This window comes from Neopsephotus bourkii, unplaced genomic scaffold (assembly GCF_033783945.1).
Source record: "Neopsephotus bourkii isolate Nb327-2 ecotype Australia unplaced genomic scaffold, CSIRO-AGI_Nbou_v1 NB_991, whole genome shotgun sequence".
Taxonomy (NCBI): Eukaryota; Metazoa; Chordata; class Aves; order Psittaciformes; family Psittacidae; genus Neopsephotus; species Neopsephotus bourkii.
In genome coordinates this window covers 3,498,374-3,521,803 of record NW_026901483.1, presented here as the reverse complement: position 1 = coordinate 3,521,803, position 23,430 = coordinate 3,498,374, and the positions used below count along the sequence as shown (strand labels likewise).

The window sequence follows — 23,430 nt, the reverse complement described above, 5'->3', positions numbered from 1 at the left end:
TAGTAATGGATAGCATTAATGACAGCCAGCAATAAGATAGAACATTCTGACAGTTCTTTTTGGCATAAAGGCTCCTGTATAAAACAGATATCTATGATGAGGGCTTCACTAGCAAGTTAAGAATAGATGGAGATGAAAGTGGTGTACAGCTTACATCTGAAGAACACAGTCCTACAACAGATGAAGTAAATTCAGTCAATAATATTCAGCCTTCCTTTTGTAGGTACAATGTGAAGTATTCAGGCCAGACTGCAGAATTACTCTTCATGTTACCAGGAAGCAGACTGATCTTGAATGTCTGAAGAACAACAGTGTTTAGAGTAAGGATGTAAAATCAAGGCTGTTGTCTGAACTGACTTGAAGCATCTTTGGACATCCTGATCAAAATCTGGTATTAAGCTTCTTCAAATTCTAGCACGCTTTCACATGCTTGACCTAAATTAATTTCATTACCTATGCTTAATTTTGTTTTAACCTACAATGGTTGGTGCATAAAATTAAAGTTATTTAGACATGGAACATTTCTCCTATTAAAGAAAAAGGATCTTTCAAAGATCTCTGACTGAGCACAGAATGGATCTCAAGCCATTGCTCTCCACTTGCCATGAGATGTCACTTCAGATTTTCTAATGCAAAACCACACCATAAGTTAAGTGTCATGGCTATAAAAAAAAAAACACCTTCAAGTAAAACAATCTCCAAGTGCAATGAAATCTTTGGAGATACATTCACTTTTTCCTCGAAGAGATTGACAAAATTGTTTTGCTACAGATGTTCTGAAGTTACAGATTTAAAGCAATCTTGATAAACAGGTTAATGGCTTAATTTCAGTTCTGTAAAAACATAAACATACAAAAAGTGATGGAATGATCATTTGAAATTATTTTTCTGATATTCTTCTTCTTACCACATTGGGGACTCAATTCACACACTCTTAACAGTAGTGATTTTAATCTTAGCCTTATTATGACAATAACAACAAAACATAAAAGGAAACATCCCTCATAATGACAAAGGAGGAGGACACACATGGGCCATTGAAGCTTAGTTAGAAACGAATTTGTCAGCGCACTGGCAATAAATTGACCAAATTAGTTTTCCTGCTCATCTTATACAAAGAAATAAACCTAATTGATGTAAAAGAATCACTTCTAAAAAGGCTGTGACCATTGAAAACCTGAACTGCTATTAGTAGACTAGCAAAGGCATGAAAAAAGGAAAACCTGCCAGTGTCTTGCCAGTATTCCCTTAAAGGCAGAAATTATCATCATGTTCTTGTATTACTCAGTGAAAGCATTCCCTCTGAAACCATGTGATAACTATTTGTAGCTGCAGAATGCTGTCTGCTTCAGTTCTAATTTAGCGTGTGGCTTACCTAGCCTCCACATCATTAGTGCTTACATAGATAACGTTCCATATAAAAAGCAAACTGGTTCCTCAAAAATTCTGCAAGGAAATTGCCATGTAAGTGCCAGCTGAAAAGAAAAGCAATATTGTGCTACTCAGAGACTTTCACCAGCGCGCAGCACAGGAGGCGAAGACACTTTTTCTGGGGCTCTGATCTCACCTACATGCTTCACACACTGAAATGACATATGCTATAGAGAGTTGGCAACGTATGAATTTTCCTGGCAACTATAAACAAACTGTATAGCCTTGACATTGCTTCATGCTATGTTGCCTGAGACACAAACTCAATTAACTTTTCCCAAAGTTCAATAGAGATTCTACAGGATTGCAAAGATCACTGGGATCAAGATGCTCCTCCATCTTCTTTGGAAGCACAGCAACATATCATCATAGTACCAGCCACAAACAACTAAATGGGCTGTAGAGACATTTTAAAATAACATATGCCATAGCTCTGAGAAGAGCCTACTTCAACAATATCAGGGAGCTGTAAAGCATTTTGCAACTATTTCTTATAATTTAAACATCTGTATATAGTTCCTGCTATTGCCTTTTAAGCATTCCTCTTAAATTCTATCATGTAAAAACCATGAAGCTGGGAATGTATTTTAAGAAAATACAGGAGCATGTACCTAAGCAGGGAGGGGGAAAAAGCCCCATACCATAGAGCCATTTGTGAATAAAAAGAGTTGCTGAATGGAGTTTTATGTCCTGAAATGTGAAGACCTGTTAGCTTCTTACACTTCCTGAAGACGGTCATATTTTATGCGCTGTTAAGATGTGCATGTGAATAAGAAATCACACCTCTTCTACTTTGATAAGCATTCCGCCACGCAGAAGCTCATAAACACTTCCCTTACATCTATCCAGGAATCATTATTCTTTAAAAAATAATAGAAAATTGGCACTCTCCCGTAAAATCTTTTTTTTTTTTTAAGAAAAAAAAAAGCAGAAAACAGCATCTTTTGCAAACCACAGCAGTTTTACTGAACAGCAAATGCTCATTACTATGCACTGATATGCAGAAGATATTACTGACAATTCCCAGTGTTCCCTCTTTCATAAACAGACTGTTGATGGCTGATGCATAACCCATCCAAGCAGTGCAATAAAAGGAAAAATATCACAAAATGTACACAGGGCCGTCCAAACACTAGGTGCCAAAACTGCCACAGAGAGTAGACAATACATATTCTTGACTGCACACAACTCTCACAGTCAATCGCGTTATTTGTGAAGGAATGCAAACCCTGACACCTCACTGCAGACTTCTGCATTCTCAGACTTCTCAAGCATTACTGGAAAAGCACTTCCCTTCATTTAATGGGGTATTAAAACCAAGAAGAACTGTCCTGATGTGATACTGCTGAATGCTGATGGTTTAATTCCTTGCTGCGCATGGGATACTACCAGAAAAAAATATTACCTTACATGATAAATCTACTCAAATCTGCCTAGAAAGCCCAAGTCAAAACACACCGAATCCTATGGAATGTGAATGCAACAACAAATCATCAACTGGGATAAAGCTTTTTGGCCTCAAGTGTTATTTGTAGAGAAGTTCTTCATAATAGATATTTGATTTTAATGTCTATACATACAGCTTCTAGCATACTGGTTGTCTTAATGTCAACTTAGGCCTCTAGGTGTTTTTGTAATGCAAACCACAGATGTAATGAGAGCTGGAGAAGTATTTATTATGAATAATTTGTGGCAAGTTTTAAGATTTGTTTTGAAACCAACTGCTCACAAAGACGTGCAATTCACAAGCAGCAAAACAGTAGCTGTGAATCAGTCACTAGACATTATTCCAGTGCATCCAAAGCTCTCCCCGAGTACTCCAGCAGTCAGTGAGGCTGGCCATGCTTGCTGGAAAGCACGGAGCGGCTGGCACAGCCATGCAGGATCCCTTAAGAGTACAGAGAGCAAGAGCCACTGATGCAGAACCCAGTCAGGAAGGGCTGGCAGGAACAGCTACAAGTGAACAGATCCAGTAGGAATAGTTGGTAGCAAAGACAGAACACCTGCTGCTGGCCACTAAAGCTATGAAGATCTGCAACACAGATGGCCAACTCTAACTAGACTCCATTATCTAACAGAGGAACCATGGCTAAAGAGGTTTTGCCTAGAGCCCAGGAAACTCAGGGCCCAGTTTAATCACAGAATCACAGCCTAGTTTGGGTTGGAAGGGACCTTAAAGCTCATCCAGTTCCAACTCCCTGCCATGGGCAGGGACACCTTCCGCTAGACCTGGTTGTTCCAAGCCCCATCCAACCTGGCCTACAATAATCCACAACATGGGCAGCTCTTGGCTGTCTTGGCAAGACCCTCTTTCCAAGAAGGTCTTGTGCCTTCCCAGATGTTTTGAGGGAGAATATAGGACAAGTGAGGAAAAAGAAGGGTCAGGAAATCCAGCTGGAAAACTATCTCAGAAAGATGAGCTTTCTGTATTTTAGTCTTGTCAGAGGTGACAGCTGCTGTAGGACTGGGACATCTGCCACAAGATCCTCGCTCTCCACTCTTCCCAATTCCGTCTCCAGCAACAGTAATAGAGGCAGCAGTTATCTGTGTTGGCAGGAAGGCTTTAGGCTAGTCTGGCTCCTTGTTCTGATGCACCAGAAAATCTGACAGCCTATTTCCTTGCACCCTGCAGTGTGACAGTGACATATGCCTACCTGCTTAAACTTTGAGCTGACACTAGTTGGTTTCCTGTAACCACAAAAAACAAATTCGGGGTGGGATCCAAAGAGTGAGGACAGGAGTCAGCCCATCTCAGTAATTCCATTCTCAATGGCAGGAAAAAGATTTAGTCGGGATGATAGCCAATTAGGAGAGTGGTTGGGGTAGGGAACAAGAGGTAAGTAATTCTGCCTCTTTTGGTGCAACAGACTTTTCAACACAATCTGATACTGTGCTTATTTTCTCCTCCCCTTTCCCCCCTTTATTTTCTTTCAAAACCAATAATCCTTTCTTCTCTCTTCCCCCATGTCAGTATGATATAAAAGCAACCCTTCAGTGTAACGGTCCTTCATGTATTTAAAGCCAAAGCCAATGCAGAAGTTAGCAAAAACTAAGGGTTCATTCACCTTTATGTTTCAAGAAACTTAATTATTACATGTAATACAACCCTTGGCCTGCTTTCTATTCCTGTTAGTGTATTTTCAGTACAAGTCCTTTATGATAACATTCAAATACCTCACTGCCTTTTGCTCCTCAAATATGAAATCTAACACTTGTTTATGACATACCAACTAATACTCTGCAGCTGTAATTGTAGGAATGGGTTGCCACTAACACAATTTAACCGTTTCAGTGAAGGGTAAACAAAGAAAATGACAGAAACAGATAGCAAGTTCTGCTCTAACTTTCATATTTTAGAAACTTTTCATTATGTAATTCTTATTTCTTTTTGGTTATGAATTTAAAAGAGGTATGAGAATATTACTATCCACAGGCTTACCGGGATATGAAACTTTCCTCTGTGAAATCTGTGGCTCTATCACAGTAACTGAACTATGCTGAAATGTCAGCAACGTGTTGTCATTGTTATTAAGATGTCTGCATTGAATCAGATTTACAAGTGGAAAAGAGAGAGCACCTAATTCCAGCCTAGGAACATTCACTGTGCTGTCAGTGCTGCTAGTGCTGCCTATGTCCCTTTTATAAAACAAAATTCGTTTATTTCTTTAATGCTCAGATGGGAATTTAATTGCAAAGTAGAAACATGAGAAAAAAAATTGCACAGGCCATTAAATATGTATTAAGTAGTATATTCAGTATTAGCTTTTCAGTTCTGCATACAATGACATCAGCTAAATTAATATCCTATTTCTAAACCCAGACATATGCAGTACAGTTACTTCTATCAAGATATATAAAAGGTTACTAACCATAGGCATCCCAGGCTGTCTTCCTAAGTTACAAGACAAACTAAAGTTTTGAATTTTCACTGCATTTAAGACATAGATTTATTGATATTTAGGAAAAGAAAAGAAAAACAAACCCACAAAGGTCAAATCAATAGATAAGAACAATTGTAACAGTAATTTGTGGCAGGTAGAACTGGTGAGTGAAAACACAACTGATAAGGTCAAGTTCAGTACTTGATTTTGCTTATTCCACCCTACATTCTTGAAAAGGCTATAATCTTTGCCATGCTCTCCACATGGCATGGCAGCGCTCTTCATTTTACTAACACAGGAAACCAAAGGAGAATAAAGAAAGGAGTTTTCAGCAAAATTAGACAGATTAAACCGAAACTCCTTCTCTGAAGCAACAGTTAAAAGGAGCACAAATTGATGCGGACCATTAACCAGGGGTCAGGCAGCACAAGCTTTCTTAATAAAAAGTTGCAATTAAAAGGATACAAAATGTCACAAGAAAGGCTACCTGCATTTTTTCCTTTGAAATGTGTCTCCATGATATATTTTCTTTAAATAATTACATAATTGGACCATATGCTGTATGGAAAGCAACTTGATCATGAACTTGCTTTGGGTTCCTAATTGCTGCCACGGCTAATATTGGCAGCCTCAATGATTAAAATAATCTTCAGACAGACATACACACAAATGTGTGGTTTTAACTAACACAGTTTGTTTCTAATTATTTGCCTTATGTCAGTTGATACTTTAGGATATACACAGGACACATTTCCCAATTAATCTCTCAGAACCCTGAAGCAAGAATTTCTTTTGTATGTAACAGCTGGCATTTTCAAATACATAAGTCCAAAGCTGGAGTTCAAAAACCCTCTAAGATACCTCGGAAAGCAGTTTTTGTAATACTGAAAAACTGAAAATGCTGCTATTAAAAATGAGTGATTTCCAGCCTAAATAATGCAATTTTAGATTAATGAAAGCAATAGACCAACAGAGAATGAACACTCACTTCAAGAAATGTGCAGCATATGCTTCTATGGTGACAGACCACTTCACAAACCTGAAAGGTTTCCAGCTAAAAAGCAGGCACAAACCAAAATGACCAGTGACAACATTTGAAAAGCCCTAAGTAGTTAGAGCTCAACATCTCTAAGTTGTCTCTTTTGGTATCTGCTGTTAAAAGTGATGAACAGAGATGACAACAATTATGACATAGGAATAGACTTTATACAGCCTTCTTTAAGCAAAACTCAACCAATTTCCTTATCTGTAAATAGCAATTTTTGTTGGTTCTACTTAGGTTTACCTGGCAAGTATCAACCTAATGAAGACAAACTGAAAACTGGTTTTACCAGGCTCATGATAGAATTTCTAGTCATGACCAGAAAGATGCATACACATTTTTACTTACTCCACACCAGTCTAAAATACTGCATTTCAAGTTTTGTCTTTATTTTCTCCAGACCAACACAGTGATTCTCAATTTTCTATGCCTCCCTTCAGTAGCATAAAGCTACCAGCTGTTTTGAAGATGGTCTCTCAACCTTCCTTGCTGGAACTTGACTACTTCCCACAAGTAAACCACAAAATAGTATGAGACAATCTATGATAAAGGTACACACCATGTGGTTAGTGCTTGTCATGGGATATGGGAAAGAGCAGACTCAGGATATGATGAGAGCATCCTAATCCCCTAGGTTAGCATGCTGAGCTGTTTCAAGTCTTGTATTTGCCATTGCAACACATAATTTTGCCATTTGGACAGGTAGAAAAGTAGTTGTGAAAAGACACTTACATGGCCACAATTTCACAAGACAATGTTTCACTGCCTCTATTTACATCTTAGAATCTGAACTGAGACTCAAATACACCACATGTACCTCAGCAACTTCAAGGGCAGTTCCATCCAGTGAGGAAAACTGCAACCACCTAAATTTCAGCAGACAGAAGATGACGTTGCATCACGGGTTAGTTACTGGTTTCCCATGTCCCATTTTAAAGTGTGGTGATTTACTGCTTCTTTTAACGAATTTATTCTGTTGCTATGGTGACAGTTCATCTCTGTCATTAGCAGCAAACCACCAAGACACACCTTTCTGTAAACAACTGCAATATTCTGAGACACAATAATTAAGACATTGGATTAGCTTTGAGGAAATTAATGTATAACCTCACAGTAAGAAGCCCAAATAATCTTTATCTCCTTACCACATTTATTTTTGTCATTAGAGTGAACATGGCTAAGGAAATGCAATCATCTGACCGAAGCATCTGGATGAATGTACTATCCAAAGCCTGTGGAGAAGAGGCTGCTGCGATGATGATGGGACAGAAGAGATGGAATGTTAAGTTACTTTTTCTCCACTTCTAACCCATTTCAGTAGGTATGTAATAGTGGCATGCCTATAACTTTAATGGGTATTAAATTGAGAAAACTGTGCATTCTAGTTAGAAATCTTTTAATAACATATATTAAATGCCTCCATAGGAAGCCTGAACTGAAAACTATGCAGCCCCCAGAATACGTTGCAGCCCCACTAAGGGCAGAGCGCTGGCCTGAAGTTTATACTGCAACGGTGCAGACTCAGATCTCTCTCCTCAACACTTCACTTCATTACACCGTTATCCATTCTTTTCACTTCATTATTTTCCATCAGGAGAAGGCATACACAAGACCATTTAACTTGGCCAACAGCTTTCAATGCTTCAGTAGATTGCCTCCACCGGATCACTTATTTTTAGTATTTACCATTAAAAGCAATCTAGCAAAGTACTGAATGAAAGTTGAATGCTTTTGTTCATACTTCAACACTCTTCAGAGTTCTTCACTTCTCTCACAATCTGAAGTTTCATGAAGTCTTCTTTGAATTATCCGTTTTACCATGCTTATTCTTGCAAATAGTTTGACGAAATCACCTATTTCTGCACTGTTCTTTATGCTCACCAGTTAATCATTTTCATTTGCTTTATTAATTCAGTTTAACTGAGTTACAATATCATCACTGCTAACAATTTCTTAAACATTTCAAATTTCTCTATTAAATGATTCGCTGTGTGTTACATTGATACTTAAATTCCTTTGGGCATTTTAATACTCTCCCAACATCAGCGGCTTCACAATCAAACTTTTGTTTCTTTACTTATTCTTAAGGCACATGTTCAGGTAATACTATGATCACTTTCAATGTGCTCCTTTTTGATTAGACCTGTCTTCTTCACAGGATTAGCTCCTAAATAGCCTTTGACTATACGGATTGTTCACAAATTGTCTAAAGTAATGTAGTATTATCATTAAAAATATATATTTGGAATAATATACCAATCAAAACCTCAAAAATTAAAATCCTCCATGATCAAAGTTCTGGCTCTCATGCAGACTCTTTTTTTTCTTCTAAATCACCAATATATTTTGTTATATGCTTTTCTTAACTGCCCTCAAGGGCTCTAACAACTGGATTACTTTATTGTTCTTACCTGTTAAAGCTTCCTGACATGTCAGCCAAAATACATACCTGTTTTTCTGTAACACAATCTCGTATCAATGGAATCAAAACATTGCTTTGGTTTTCCTTGTTTATCCTACAGTAAAATGTTGCATTTTTCAATGTTAAAATGTCAGTGATCTTTCTTCCTAGAAAAGCTCTTATTTATGCTTAGTAGACTGCACTGGGTATGGTCCTGGCATTTACTCTAGAGAGAGTGCGGTGTTTTTTTCTCTTCACATTTTCATCAATTCTTATAGGTTAAGCATTAAGGGGTCCTAAAGCTGAAATTTGCCTTAATTTTTCCCCTATTTCCTTCATATCTAGCCTAGAAGTATCTGCTACATAATTTAAGTCAACTTGTTTTCTCCTCACAGGACTCCTGTGTGGTTTTGAGCAGTAGTTTTACCAGTGTCACTGTTCCACATGCACGCAAAATCACTCAAAAACCAGACTGTAAACCTGTATTACTAGCAGCTCCCATCACAGCAGGATCATCTTTATACTGTGTTACTGGAGAAAGAACTAAAGATAGAGACAGATATGACTATGATATCGTCGTGGAGGTGAAAAAGCCCTGCCAGGAACCTCTATTAACCACTGCATCCGAGTCAGACAGAGAGAAATAGAAGTACTGCAACCATTATGGGATATACATCCAAAGAACAATGGCCCCTGAGTACCTATAACACAGAGGAATTACTATGCCATGAGTTGGTGGCAACACATTACAAATAGTATTTCCAAGTGATGGTTTCCAACACACACAAAACAAAGTATCTTGGAACAGTGAATATGCTACAGCTCCAGATGTTAGAGGTCTACATTGCTTGTTTTTATCATAACATGTGCCTATTAAAGTCTTCTGGGAGCTAAGGGAAACCTCTTATGCTTCTGATACCATCCCTCTAGTCAGCAAGCAGTTACTTTTGAACAATTATAACAGTATGTATAAGATGACATCTAGTCAGCTGCACATTGTCCCCACTAAATCCTGTTTATGATTCATTTTCATCAACAACATTAATACACCAGCAAAGACAAATTCCATTTAATATCATCTTAAGTACTTCAGGTTTCTCTAAACCAGCATATTGCTGCAATATGCTTCTGCTGCTGGGAGACAAGATCTTCTGTATCAGAAGTACACTAATCTTTTAAAAGATGTCTGGGGACTGCAGGATTTGGATTTGCTTTGTCTTGATAAACAGCTGTGCTGGAAAATCCAAGACCAAAAGATTGAAGATGAATATCCAGAGAGTACAAGATCACCTATACGCCAGTAAGAAAAGCCAAGCAGGGACAGGCTATAGAGCTTTTCTATTGACTCACAGTATGAAGAATCAACTTTTTCATCTTACCTGCTATGAAATTAATCAGATTTTCACATTAGAGTAGTACAAAGAGTTACCACCTGTGTAATTTCCTGAGCTCACTGGATTTTCTTTTGTCTGGCACCTTCTGTGCTGCCCAGTGTCATTCCCATTTTGTTCATAGGCTTTGACAGTGTGAGTACATTTTCTCTCCAGAGCAGACAGCCCCCAGCTGCAGCTTTCCACACTGTGAAGCTAACAGTGAAGCTAAAATCAAGATGTGCCTTAAACTTGTCCTTGAAGTGCACTGTCTGTAGACTGACCTCTCAGCTATTCACTATGATTTTATAACAAACAAAAGGGTGGGAATGACGACTTCTAGCACCTTCTCAGTATTTCCATCCCATAACTGAACCAAACCAGATGAGCCTACAAGAATACCACTACAACACTGTTTAATTACACCCTCAGAACTGAAATCCTTTGCCACAAACATTCAGGCATATATGGACAGTAACTATGGAAATGGCTGAGATCTTGATGTAGTAGCCATGTATTTGTCAGAATTTTGCAACTGTATAGAGCAGTAACAACAGATTGCTTTGTAGAAATTTACTTCTGTTTGAAGTTCATTGATTCTCACTCTAGACACTTTTATGTCACCAGACAGTAGGTTGCTGAGTGGTTTTACTACCGATCATCATGTTCTCATGCAGCAGGCTGCTGAGTAAGAAGTTACACTAACTAGAACTAATGAGCAGTAAAACATGTTAGCACAGGTACAAGCAGTGGTCAAATGGTGGCAGGCGCAGGACATGAAGAGAAATGTGTCCAGTATTTCAGACTGACTTCTTTATGTTAATGCTTAGAAAGAGCCATTCAGATTCGCTGTGCAGAGACTATCACATTAACCTGATAAACCGGTATCTTTTAACACACATTAAATGGATAAACTGATCTATTTTAGCACAATGTTAAAATGCACATATACCATATGAACTAATTCAGGAAAGAAGAAAACAAAAAAAAGAAAATTGTATAAAGGAGCCCCATTTTAACCTGCTACACTTTTCTTCTTATAAACAGCAAATGTAATACCCTCCTTCTTTAGCAATGCACTGTATTAACTTTGCCTTTTAAAAGCAATTAAGTGCCCTGATAATTGCTTCCATATACTTCCAAACCCATGTGAAATTGTTCTCAAACTGAAGTTCATTTCCCTTTTTTCCCCTCTGCACTTTGTTTCCTGGTTCTTCTACTTCTCGTGTTTGTCAAATCCTTTTTGGATCTTACCATTTCCTTCCTTTCCAACGAAAATGTAATTAATTCCTGAAGGACTCAATTAAGATTTTGAGCAAAAATTGTGCTGCAGGAGTGGGACAAGAAAGTCTGGTGCAATGCCCAACTAGTGATGATTAACAATATTACTGATATATCGCTGAAACCACAAACTATCCCAATCCCTGCAGAGAAGAATGAGTAATTTAAAAGTTTAGTATTCACTTATTACAACGCAATACTATACTTTTGCTGAGTAGATCTAACCAAAGCCTTCTTGTGATACCTCTGCTGTTTTGAGAGCATACTTACTGCCACATAGCTGCCTTGTGACTAGAATGATTAAGATTGCCTTGTTATAACCAAATTTGTACTGGAACACACCTACCATTAGCAGAGCCATAACTTGGCTTGAGTTTTTCACTTACTGACATCCTTAATCATCCTGGGTGTCATAATATGCAAGCATTAGAAAGCAAAATCATCTTCTTATGCAGGTGACTGTGTACTAACTTTACATATCACCCCTTTATGTGAACACCAGCAACTGCAATTTCAATAGCATCATCTACAGTTTGCCCCTCTGCTTTGGCTACCAACTATCTCATTCTTAAAAGAGTAATCTTATGGTAATCTTAAAAGATGTTTATCTAGAAAGACTGAAGGCTCCTTACATCAGGGCACAGCGTGCCACATGCTTAGTAATGTATTTTTTCCCATTGCACAGTAATGAAACTTACAGAAATTTATAAAATCACATAGCTAAATAAGTTACCTAAAATACTAAAACATTAATATTACACAGATGTACATTTTGGGACTTCTTAGCATCAAAATACTGGAAAAGACAATAACCATCTTCTATTATATCTTCAAAGATAATAAGCAGCAATGAGTGTAATTAGAAAAGCTCTGAAGAAATCGGGGTTTTTTTTTGAGTAGATTTTAAAAAAAACAATGGTGTGAAAGGGAGCATGAGCTTCTCATGAACTCAAGAAGCGTAAAATAAGAAGAATATAAAATGGTAACAAAAAATGTTACTTTTTCAAAGCTGAGCAAAAGCCCGAACACACAATCTAATGAAAAGAGATAAAAATCTTACAGACCAATGTAGAAATATTTGAGACACCAGATCCAAGATTAAATCCTCAGGCTACACAGGCTCCTAGATGATCTGGGTGAGAAAGAGCTGGTTAATTTTCTTGAAAATTGGATTGCAAAAGCTTAACAGCTTGCAGTTGAAGATGACCCACTTTGCGTTGAAAAGGCATACGGGAAACCTTTAAGAAAAGAACAGAGGAAGGGGGGGGCAAGGAAAAAAGAAATCCTGAGTAGGAGGTAGCATTATGCTTGGCCTCACAGATCAGAGATATAAGGGAAGGATCCTCAAGGCAGCGTATAAAGATAGTAAACTTATCTAATACACTTAATGTTTTCATCTTTATTTTCTTCCTTCTGCCCCAAGCAATATAATTGCAGCAAAGATTCAAACTAGCCCTGCCAAGGAAGAGAAGCGGCCATTTCTGCTTCTGTTTCATCAGGAAATAAGTTTGCACATTTCTTTTCCCCCAAAAGACTGGGAAGGACAGGATATGCATACCTGTTACATCATACTCTGTCATTTCAAAGACATGCCTTACACACATTCAGAGCTCTACAGCTTTGAAAGATCCCTATAGCCGAACCAACAAGCATACCCTAATAGATCACAGAACTAATGAGACTTCATAATTGAGTTTTAAATTCTTTTTGGAAGAACATTCCTTTGACGCAACAATTTCCAGTCAGCTCCAGGGTTTGATCTTCACCAGTGAATGTCAAGCAGTACCAAATAACAAGCAACAAACACTCATTTCTAAACTGGTAATGACCACAAATGCACTGATTTCTGCAAATTTTGCACTCGTTCACCACCTCTGAAGACAAGATCTGAGATATTGTCACCGATAGGAAAATTGAAATAACTGAGTCACTTTGACCTTTCTTTCATCATGGGATGCTGTTCCTTTCCTCTCTTTTGAAATTCAGAATTTTGTGACAGTCTCTCAAATCATGTAAAATCCCCCAAACCAACAGACTTTCAACAGCTTTATCAAACAAGTTCTTCTAGATTTAAGGCCTACTGGAACAATCCCAACCAACCTATTGAGATACTGGCAGGTATCATTACCTGACTTTCTACCGCTATTAGGAAAGACCAAAAGAGAACTGTAACTTTTTTAATGTAACCAGGAGATTTTCACACTTCATGGGTTTTTTTTCTCATACTAATTTTCTTACTTGTTTCAACTTACATAAATGAACATGGGATTATACAAGATCCCATTTATATTACATCTCATAGTTGAACAGCTGCCCCAAAGCCTTAATTAAAAGCATTCAAATATTGTTAGTTTTCAAGCTTTCCAAGAACATTTTCTGTCATTCTACAGTTTCTTGAACTGCTTTAGCTGCCATTCTTTTCTGTAGATCATTTTTCTCCCAAGTTCTAAGTTGTTCCAGTCCTTCCTTCAGAGATGTATTGGCATTACTTATTTAAATCACTATCCCATGTATTCAGTTTTAAGATATATAATTGGCCTATAGTTGAAACAGTCAATGCCCAGATTTCTTTGGAAGTTCTGCATAAATATACAGTCTGATTTACCACATTTAGATCTTTATTTAAATGAAACATGTTTCTCACTGACGTTCACGAATGCAATGAAGGAAAAGAAGAAGCTACTTCAGTTTTGCTACTTAAATTACTTAAATGAGTTTTGAAAAGATTTTCAGTTACTTTGGGGGATTTGTTTCTTTTTTAACCACTTCTAAAGATTTTTGAATCAGTTGGAGAGCATTGGGCGGCATTCAAAACTATAAAGCAGAGTGCATAATTTAAGGAATATAACCTTTGTGATAATTATTTGATATTTTTTCTTTAGATTGCCAAATCATGTGTGTTTTGAAGTATTCTCTTGTGAGTACGTGTAATGAAAAAAATTCTATTTCAGCAGGTAATTTTTCAGGTGATTTGCTTGCAGCAAAACAAAATGCTTCACAAAATGATGATAGAAAACAATGTATTAGTTCCTTTTTTTCTTCTTCTTAAATTACCATTCTTACAGTTGGAAACTAGTGACTTCTTTTACTGGTGACTTTAAAAATGCAGTGGCAGTTTGCTTTTTTCCTGTAAAGATAATACTGCACCAGGAACCTTCTGTAATATTACTTGTCTTAGAATAGCAGAAGGGTTTAGGCCGGAAAGGATCTTAAGATCATGCAGTTCCAACCCCTCTGCCATGGGCAGGGATGCCTTCCACTAGACCATGTTGCCCAAAGCTCTGTCCAACCTGGCCTTGAACACTGCCAGGAATGGAGGATTTAACATTTGTTTGGGCAACCTGTTCCAGCACGTCACCATCATCATAATAAAGAGCTTCGTCCTTATATCTAACCTGAATTTCCCCTGTTTAAGTTGTTCTATCACTACAGTCTCTGATGAAGAGTCCCTCCCCAGCATCCCTATAGGCCCCCTTCAGATACTGGAAGGCTGCTATGAGGTCTCCACGCAGCCTTCTCTTCTCTAGGCTCAACAGCCCCAGCTTTCTCAGCCTGTTTTCAGATGGGAGGTGCTCCAGCCCCTGGTCATCCTCATGGCCTCCCCTGGACCTCCTCCAACAGTTCCATGTTGAGGACACCATAACTGCACACAGTACTCCCAAACAGGGTCTCACGAGAGCAGAGAAGCAAAATATACTTAATTGCATAATTATTAGTATTAGCATCCTAGGCATCTACCTGATTATATTCTTCTACTTCCAGATTGCCATTCCTACCCACAATATGCAAGAAATCCAAATCCACCTCTGATATATTAGAGATACAGAATTCAATGCTTTTTAAAACTGAGCAAAACATTCATTCACTTCTCAACTGCCTCACTTCTTGGAACTGCAACATACCCCTTGATACAGACTTTAATTCTCTAAAAACTCATCACTCTTCATGTCTACTTTTCACACCATGAGATTTTATTTCTAAATGTCTGACTACTTTACCTTCTGGATCAAGTACGGCCTCATATCAAGTATCAAGTTTGGTTCCATTTCTTTTTGTCACTACCTCAAGTTCTGCTCAGATGTAAGTATATTCTGTGGTACCAACAGCTTCACAGTTCTCTCAACTCCACTAGCAAAGCTGTTTTACCCACCCCCCTTTTCATAAAGTATATTTTCGGTTCCAGCCATTTAAAGCTGGTTCCTTCAGTTCAGTTTAAGCCATCTCATGTTCCCTTTTAAGGTGTGGGTTTTTTCTTCCGTGATTTCCACAGAAACAAAAGAACAGTTCTGAAATGTGTAGCTTCCAGAAGTCCTGCCTGTTGACATACTGAGACTACAATCACAGGGATCCACTGAGCTTGGCCTGGGAGGACGGGAACAGAGTTAAGGCGGCAAGCATATGTCTGCTACGTGCTGTTAGCCTAGTGATCCCTTGGACTAGGGGATGGGCTGCCTGGGGAGCAGCATGTATATGCAGTTTTATAACAAAGCAGACAGCTGTTCTTGTTGTTCCTTTGATATGTTATCAACCAAGACACAGAGTACTACTAGAGAGAAAACTGGAGGCACTTTTACAGCTCCCTGTATGCCATTTCCTTCTAACCCATCTCCACGATTCACCTCAACATCAGCGTTCATCCTTTCTCACCATTATGTTTATTACTAGCTGACACTGACACATCATCTACAATACAATATGGGCATTTTAAAACCAAAACCCTAAAAACAGAAACAAATCAACCCCAAAGAAAATGAGGCCTGTAGCTCTAAGCACCCATCAGCAATACAACTAAGCAAAATTATTGACACTGTGCAACACCCGTACATGCACGCTTACTTCACCTTATTTCCTTTCTCCAACTGCTGTGAATATTTGAAAACATGCTACTTGGTCATAAAAATGGGCAATAACGAAAGCATGCAAAACATCACTAATTACCTAAAAGCAAATTCTCCAAATTCTATTTATTTCCACTTAATCTGTAAGACTAATGTGATGAAGGAACATCAGCAACCCAGCATCCTTCATTGTCCTACGCCATGAAGGACAAACAGAGACAAACTGTGAAAACTGGAAGTACCACACTGATACAAAGGGAAAAATTTCCATGCAATTTAAAACGTTCTGTTCTCATAAAAGTAAAACCACAAGAACACAATTTCACTAGAGTACAGAGCCTACTAAGCAGCAGAACATGAGGCAAAAATTGAATCCAAAGCAGCAAAACAACATCATTAACATTAATTTATGTCCTTAAAGTCTTACCTTGTCTTACTAGATCTTGATTGTGAAGCTACATCAGTGCCCTTTATACCTGGACTGGAAGAGAGGGGAGAGCGATGCTTAGTACACACAAACTATTACAACTGATAAATAAGAGCTGTCAGCAACAGTTTCATTTCAATTTAATAGTTAAATATTTTGATTCTCTGTGATCAATACAATTAAACATTAAGGGCAAAATTATTTTTCTATCTCTAAGCAGAGGAGAAAAACACATTGAACTCATTCTGGTATCTTAAAATTTCTATCATTATAACAGTTTTTCATTTCATATATTTTCAGTATCTCACAATTGAGAAGACTTCTCCCTAACAGAAAAGAATGGCTCTTGTGCCTATAGGCAAGAACAAAGAAGCCAAGGTTTAACTTCTAATAAGACAATGGTGTTTGTAAGGACAATACAGAAAAGGTCAAGACAAAAAACCACCAACACAGTACCTCACGTCTTATACAAACATTCCTACCCATACAAAATGAACATAAGCTCCTATCAAAGAGGGATCAACTTTAAACCACTTGGCACAATTTGCCTCCACTTTGCAAACTGAAGAAACCATGCCACATTACAGAGAAGTCCAGGTAATGTATTAAGACCCAATATTAAGCACTATGAATAATTATCTTATTAGTAAATGTGCTTAAGCCTATCAGCATCATCAAAACACAGACATTTCCAGATCACCTAGAAAACCTTTTGCCTTTGTCTGCAAACCATTCCACTACCGCATTAACAATAAACAAGCTATTTCTGTAACTGCTATTCATGCTAAATTAAAATCCATCTGAAAACATGTATCTATCAATTCAGAAGGTTATTCAAATAAAAACAGAACAAATGAGAGTAGCGTAAGAATTCAAATCCAGAGCTTAATCATTACAGATACAGCTCACTTTATTTTGACCAGTCAGCTCTTAATAGTTTAGCTTAGTAAGACAAAAGTCAATTAGTACTTCTTTAATAGACTAATCATTTTGCATTTAATTGTCATATCAATAATACTGGCATATCCCTACAGCAAAGTCAATAGTTATTACATCAACTAATTACAATCTGAGTTAAAAGGTAACTCGCTGAGTGTTCTATTCACAAAACACAGATTCTTAGAACTAAAACCAGCTCTTCACAGCAGGGGGGGTAGGGGAGGTTCATTTTCCTCTGTGACTCAACCAAAAACATTGTGTAACTCACTCTCACTATACAAGTGACTTTTTGATTGGCATAATGAGAAGAACAGTAAAACAGATGGGTCTTCTCTGAAGTTGCACAGGATTCCCACTGGATAATATAAAATGCTGACAGATAACAAAAGAATTCCACAATTGTTACTCACTGCAGATTAAAATTTAAACATCATCTGAGCAAGCCAAGCATTTGAGCTGTTTTTCTTAGCTTTGCATTATAAAATACAGTAACCTAAACCAGGAATTAGATTGCTTAAGACTACAGTTCTATTAATGACCCCAGGAAAAAAAAAAAAATCTTACTTACAATCATGAGACTAGGAACACTACAAAGTTGCTTTACATTCTTCTGCTCTTAAGATAGTCAGGGGAACCGCATGTGACAGTATTACACATATCACTCGCCAAAGAGAGTAGTCAAAGCAAACACAAAGAAAGATCAAATATTGTACATTGCTGAACTTTCTTAGAATGATGCTATTGAACAAGTTGTTTTATGTGTAAGAAAAGCCCCACAACATAGAAGAATACAGAATTTGATATCTGAGTGTTAGTAAAAAAAATTTTTTTTTCTCTTTTCCTAGCAGATAAATAGTAATAATAATAGAAGAAATAAGATCGAGGATATCCAGACCCCAAGGATTTAGGGCTGAACTCAAAATGTAGGCTAAAACTGAAACATGAGAAGAGCCAAAACAGGCAAAGACCTTATTTGTAAAGGGAGGGAAAGCAAACTTATCAAATGCATAGTTAAATGAATCTCAAAAAAAAACAAAAAGAGACAAAAAAGAGCAACAAACATTGTAACAAGAGAAAAAACAGCATGAGATTATTGTAGAGATGGATCTCGGTGATCTCTTGGGAATGCAATAGCTTGCAGAGGCTAAAGGAAATTTTGAAGTGCCTGAGATAAATAACCCTGTATTTCAAGCTGAATAACGTCTCAGATAACAGCAGAAACACAGACATTCTTCTTGGACTGCAACTGCCATCCAAGAAGTATAGAATCATAGAATAGTTAGTGTTGGAAAGGACCTTAAGATCATTTAGTTCCAACCTCCTATATTTTCCCAGGTCCATTCATAAATCAATGAAATAATTGCCCTGTGAGCTGACACACATCATGCACACATTGGTTCACTATGTATTCATAGCAAATATACCTTGAAGATGCAATTCGAGCCTGATCAGTTTTTAAATAAACATTTCTACAATTACCTAGGCAATAAAACACACAAAAACCCTCAATACCATTAGCACGCATCTTCAAACATGTGAGTTCCACTTTAAATATTTATATAGAGAGTGTCATGCAAATATTTACCATTAAATTCTAGTGTAGTTATAGAATATAATTCTGGTCTGATAAAACCAAATAGATAAGCAAAACCATTGAGAAGCTGAGATGAAGGGAGAGCCAAAACAACAAAAATATGTCAGAAATGTCAGATTCTTAATGCTCTACAGCAGCACTAAGTGTTATATCGTCTCTAAAGGTGAGGAAAATGAGATGTACAAACTAACAAGTTCAAACTTCTGCAGAGGGGATTGCTGTGAATAGAAACTCCATATTCCTACTCCTTCAGCTTCAGGAATATCAATCTCTAATGATTTTTAACAGGGTTTTTCTGAATAATGTTGATGCCATTATGGTCTTCATGTTTATCTGCATGTATATATATACATAATATATATATATAATGTATATATAGACACATACTATACATACATATATACACACGTGTTCACAAACATGCACACACATACTGAAGTAAGTCCTGGTTGGGTGGTTTACCATAAACAATAAATGGAAAAATAATCAACACTGTGCTCACTAGGAAACAATGTCAATGTTTCTTATGCAAAATCTAACAATTTTCTTCCTGAAATGTATCAGATTTGGTTTATGGTTAGAAGAGATCTTTTAAGATCTCTCATCTTAAAAAGATGGTCTGCCAGCATCTACTTGTGCTTTGATTCCATCTTGCATCGGGAGACAGACTAGACAGTCTCCTGAGGTCCCATCCAAAGCAATCTTTCTGCAGATAACACTTTTCTTCTTCATACTATGAATGCATAAGAGAAATAGAGAAAGTGCAATGGGATTGTTATAAATAGCAAATAATAATTTTGAAAACAGAATGTAGGAGGCCTATCACCAGTGTGATTTGACTACTAAACCACCGTACTTCAAAGCACATAACCTCTTCCCTCATGACTTAGTAATGTATGCAGAAAAAACCTGCAAGAGCCAGAGATTTATTCCGCTTCCAAGACATGTAGTTTGTTGTATCAACCAACTAATGCACAATATATATATTAGAATTAAACCCTGTCCACCTCTCCTGAAACTACTTCAGGAAATTCATATCAAATCTGTCTGCTGCAGTTAGTTTTTATGACAGAACTATTACAGAGAAATAAAGTGTCACTAGTGAAAGGAATGTCAAGCTGCTTTGAACTGGCTAAACAGCATCTGATGTCCTCAAGGATTATAGTGCATTATGACCCTGCCCTGCCAATCTGTTTAGCTTCTGACACTTCACCATATGGGGTCAGAGCAGTGATTCCTCATATAATGTTAAATGACCTAGAAAAGCCTGTAGCATTTACATTGCAAACACTAACATGGCAAAGGCTCGAACAGATGAAAAAGCTTTAAGATACATATTTTGATAGTGTTATATTACTAAATTTGACTATTCTTATTCCTTAATGGCTAGGATAACCCAATAAACACGCACCTAAATGGGTTTCATGTATACTTCTTTTATCTAATCTCAGTTAGGAAATGCATGCAATGTTTCTGACACCACCTGGAGACTTGGACAGTGTCATTTTTCACTGATCATGGCATTTCAGGGAAGTTATCATGGCTTGGCAGGCCAGCAATGCTCTTGGGGAAAATAAAGATAAGGTGATAGAAGAAAAAACTCCTAATCAATTTTAAGAAATGCATTCTGAGCAAATAGCACAGTGAAATGGTCATTAAATGTAAATACTTTCTTGTGATGAGATGCAGTTTAGCCGAGCAAACAGCAAAGTACTTATTCCAAGTCAACAAATTGTTCTCTTTTGTTGCACGAACTCTGCTATTACAACATCATAGCATTTTTATCTCTGAAAACAGAAAAAAAGGTATGCCGAGTTGAATGAAAGGGAAAACAGCTTCTACCAAGTTTGCTGTTTGCATACATGCAATGAAACTGGAACAATATGGGAGCAAAGATGATCTTCATAAAGATGTATTCATGCATTCTTTAAACATTCAAAACTCACGGTTTCAATGGGAGTACTAGTCTAAAAATATCCAGGCTGAAGAACCACACGCACACAAAGAACAGATGAAGCTTTGAAAGTTAAAAGGTTTTTCAAGATTTTATTTCCTTTCTTTTTTTTTTTAATGAGATAAATTGGTCTGGTTTCATGACTAAGTCATAAACGTGTATGTTAAACCAAGAGAGACAATATAATCAAACATTACATTCCTTATAAACAAATGATGCCACCACTACAGTACACTCCAAAATGCAAGAGGAAACTCTCTTTCAGAATGTATGCATGATTTCACAACCAAAGAATAGTATCTGGATATTCACCTTCATTCTTCCACAGCCTTTTCAGTACAGAAAGTAAGAAACTGTTTTATGGAATTATATACTGTCCGTCCTTCCCAGTCTGCTTGGCTTTATTCCTGGCATGTAGCATTAACTTCATGTTACGTTTAGTTAGTTATATTTATGCTTACATTATGTACGTTTACGTATATATTATTGGGTATAAGGAAGAAGTTCTTTCCTGTTAGGGTGGTGAGGCACTGGAATGGGTTGCCCAGGGAGGTTGTGAATGCTCCATCCCTGGCAGTGTTCAAGGCCAGGTTGGACAGTGCCTTGGGTGATATGGTTTAGTGTGAGGTGTCCCTGCCCACGGCAGGGGGGTTGGAACTGGATGATCTCAAGGTCCTTTCCAACCCAAACCATTCTTTGATTCTGTGTATGTTTATGGATATATAAAGTATATTTATATTAGATATATTATGTATGTTTATATGTACATTCTGTGTATATTTATATTACTATGTTTATGGTTACATTAAGCATGCTTATATTTACATGATGTTTGTATACATCTAGGATTTTACATTAGGTACATTTGTATTTATACAGGTATGTTTCTGTAACATTACATACGTTTCTATTTACATTATGTATGTTAACATCACTATGTTTATATTATGCATGGATATTTACACTGTTGTGTTCATGTTTACATTAAGTATGTTTATATTTATAGAGGTATATTTATGTTTCCATTAGGTGCATTTACATTGTGTATGCTTATAGCCACATTGTTGTTTAATCACATTACACATGCTTATACTTACTTTAAATGTTTATATTACTTATATTTACATTACATATGTTTACATTTTCATTTCTACATTTATATTTTCACATTTCTGTTTTTACATTAGGCATGTTTTATAGGCACATTGCTAGGTTTATTTTTCCATTATGTGTGCTTATATGTATATTGCTATGCTTACATTTATATTAGATACATTTTATGTTTATATTAGGTGTAGTTCTGCTTGTATTTTTATATATATATAGGTATGCTTATGTTTACATGCTGGTATGTTTAAGTTCTCTTCATTTCTACTGCACTATTCAAAAACCCCACTCGATCAGGATAGGTGCTGTATCATTATGGAAATATCTATGCAATTATCAGCAAACTAGCAGTAAATGGTATATATGTAACAAACAATGATGCATTTAGAAAAAATTATTTGCTTACAAATTCCACCTCTATGTGGAAGCTCCATCTTTGATTTGACACAGATCAATGTATTATTTAGTATTTCTTTGTCATAACCATAACTACTTGCCTGATTTTCCATCCCTGAATTTGGTATTATGTCTAAATTTCCTTCAACTAACACCCCTTTTCAAGTCTCCAGCCAGCACTGCAATTACAAAATTAATGCAATTAAATTTCATTAATATTAACATAAGAGCTACAGATAATGAGAAAGCCTAGAAGAGAAGAGAAATGGGAGGGGACAAGCAGTGCACAGGAAGGGGTAACAGATCAATAGGTTAACCATCTTCAGCAATTATTTCACAGTGCAACATGCTGGAATGTCTTAAATTAGCAGAAATGACTCAAAGGATACAAAGGGGTATGTACCAAACATCCAAGAAAGTAATTCTGATGTGTTTACAGGGCTGTCAGAGGAAGAAATGTCAAATAATAAAGTGAACATGGTTTGATTCTATAGACAATTACGGGTGAATATTGAGTGCTTCACTCAGGAGCAGAGACCCAGCCTCCATTACCAGTAATGGGAGCACTGACTCCAGCTACAGTTGTAATTGTGCTAGAACTGTAATTGTTCAGCCTCCAAATATCAAAGTGCTGCTAACACAAAAAACGTATTGAGGACTTCTTAGATGTGGAGCCACTAGAAATACTACACCAGGTAAGACGTGTCAGCAGGGAAAAAAAAATCTCAGCTCCTATTAGAGTCTTTCCTGTTTCAGGGTTATGTCTCTT

General features: G+C 37.0%; 1 long non-coding RNA gene across 3 annotated transcripts in view; it reads right to left on the bottom strand.

Annotated features, from left to right (window-relative positions):
• LOC133215607 (uncharacterized) overlaps positions 1 to 23,430 on the bottom strand; it is a 356,656-nt gene that overhangs the window by 199,769 nt on the left and 133,457 nt on the right. For all 3 annotated transcript variants that reach the window (XR_009726429.1, XR_009726428.1, XR_009726427.1), the window contains one exon: positions 16,672 to 16,725. This is a non-coding gene — a long non-coding RNA (uncharacterized LOC133215607). The remainder of the gene's footprint in view (positions 1 to 16,671; positions 16,726 to 23,430) is intronic.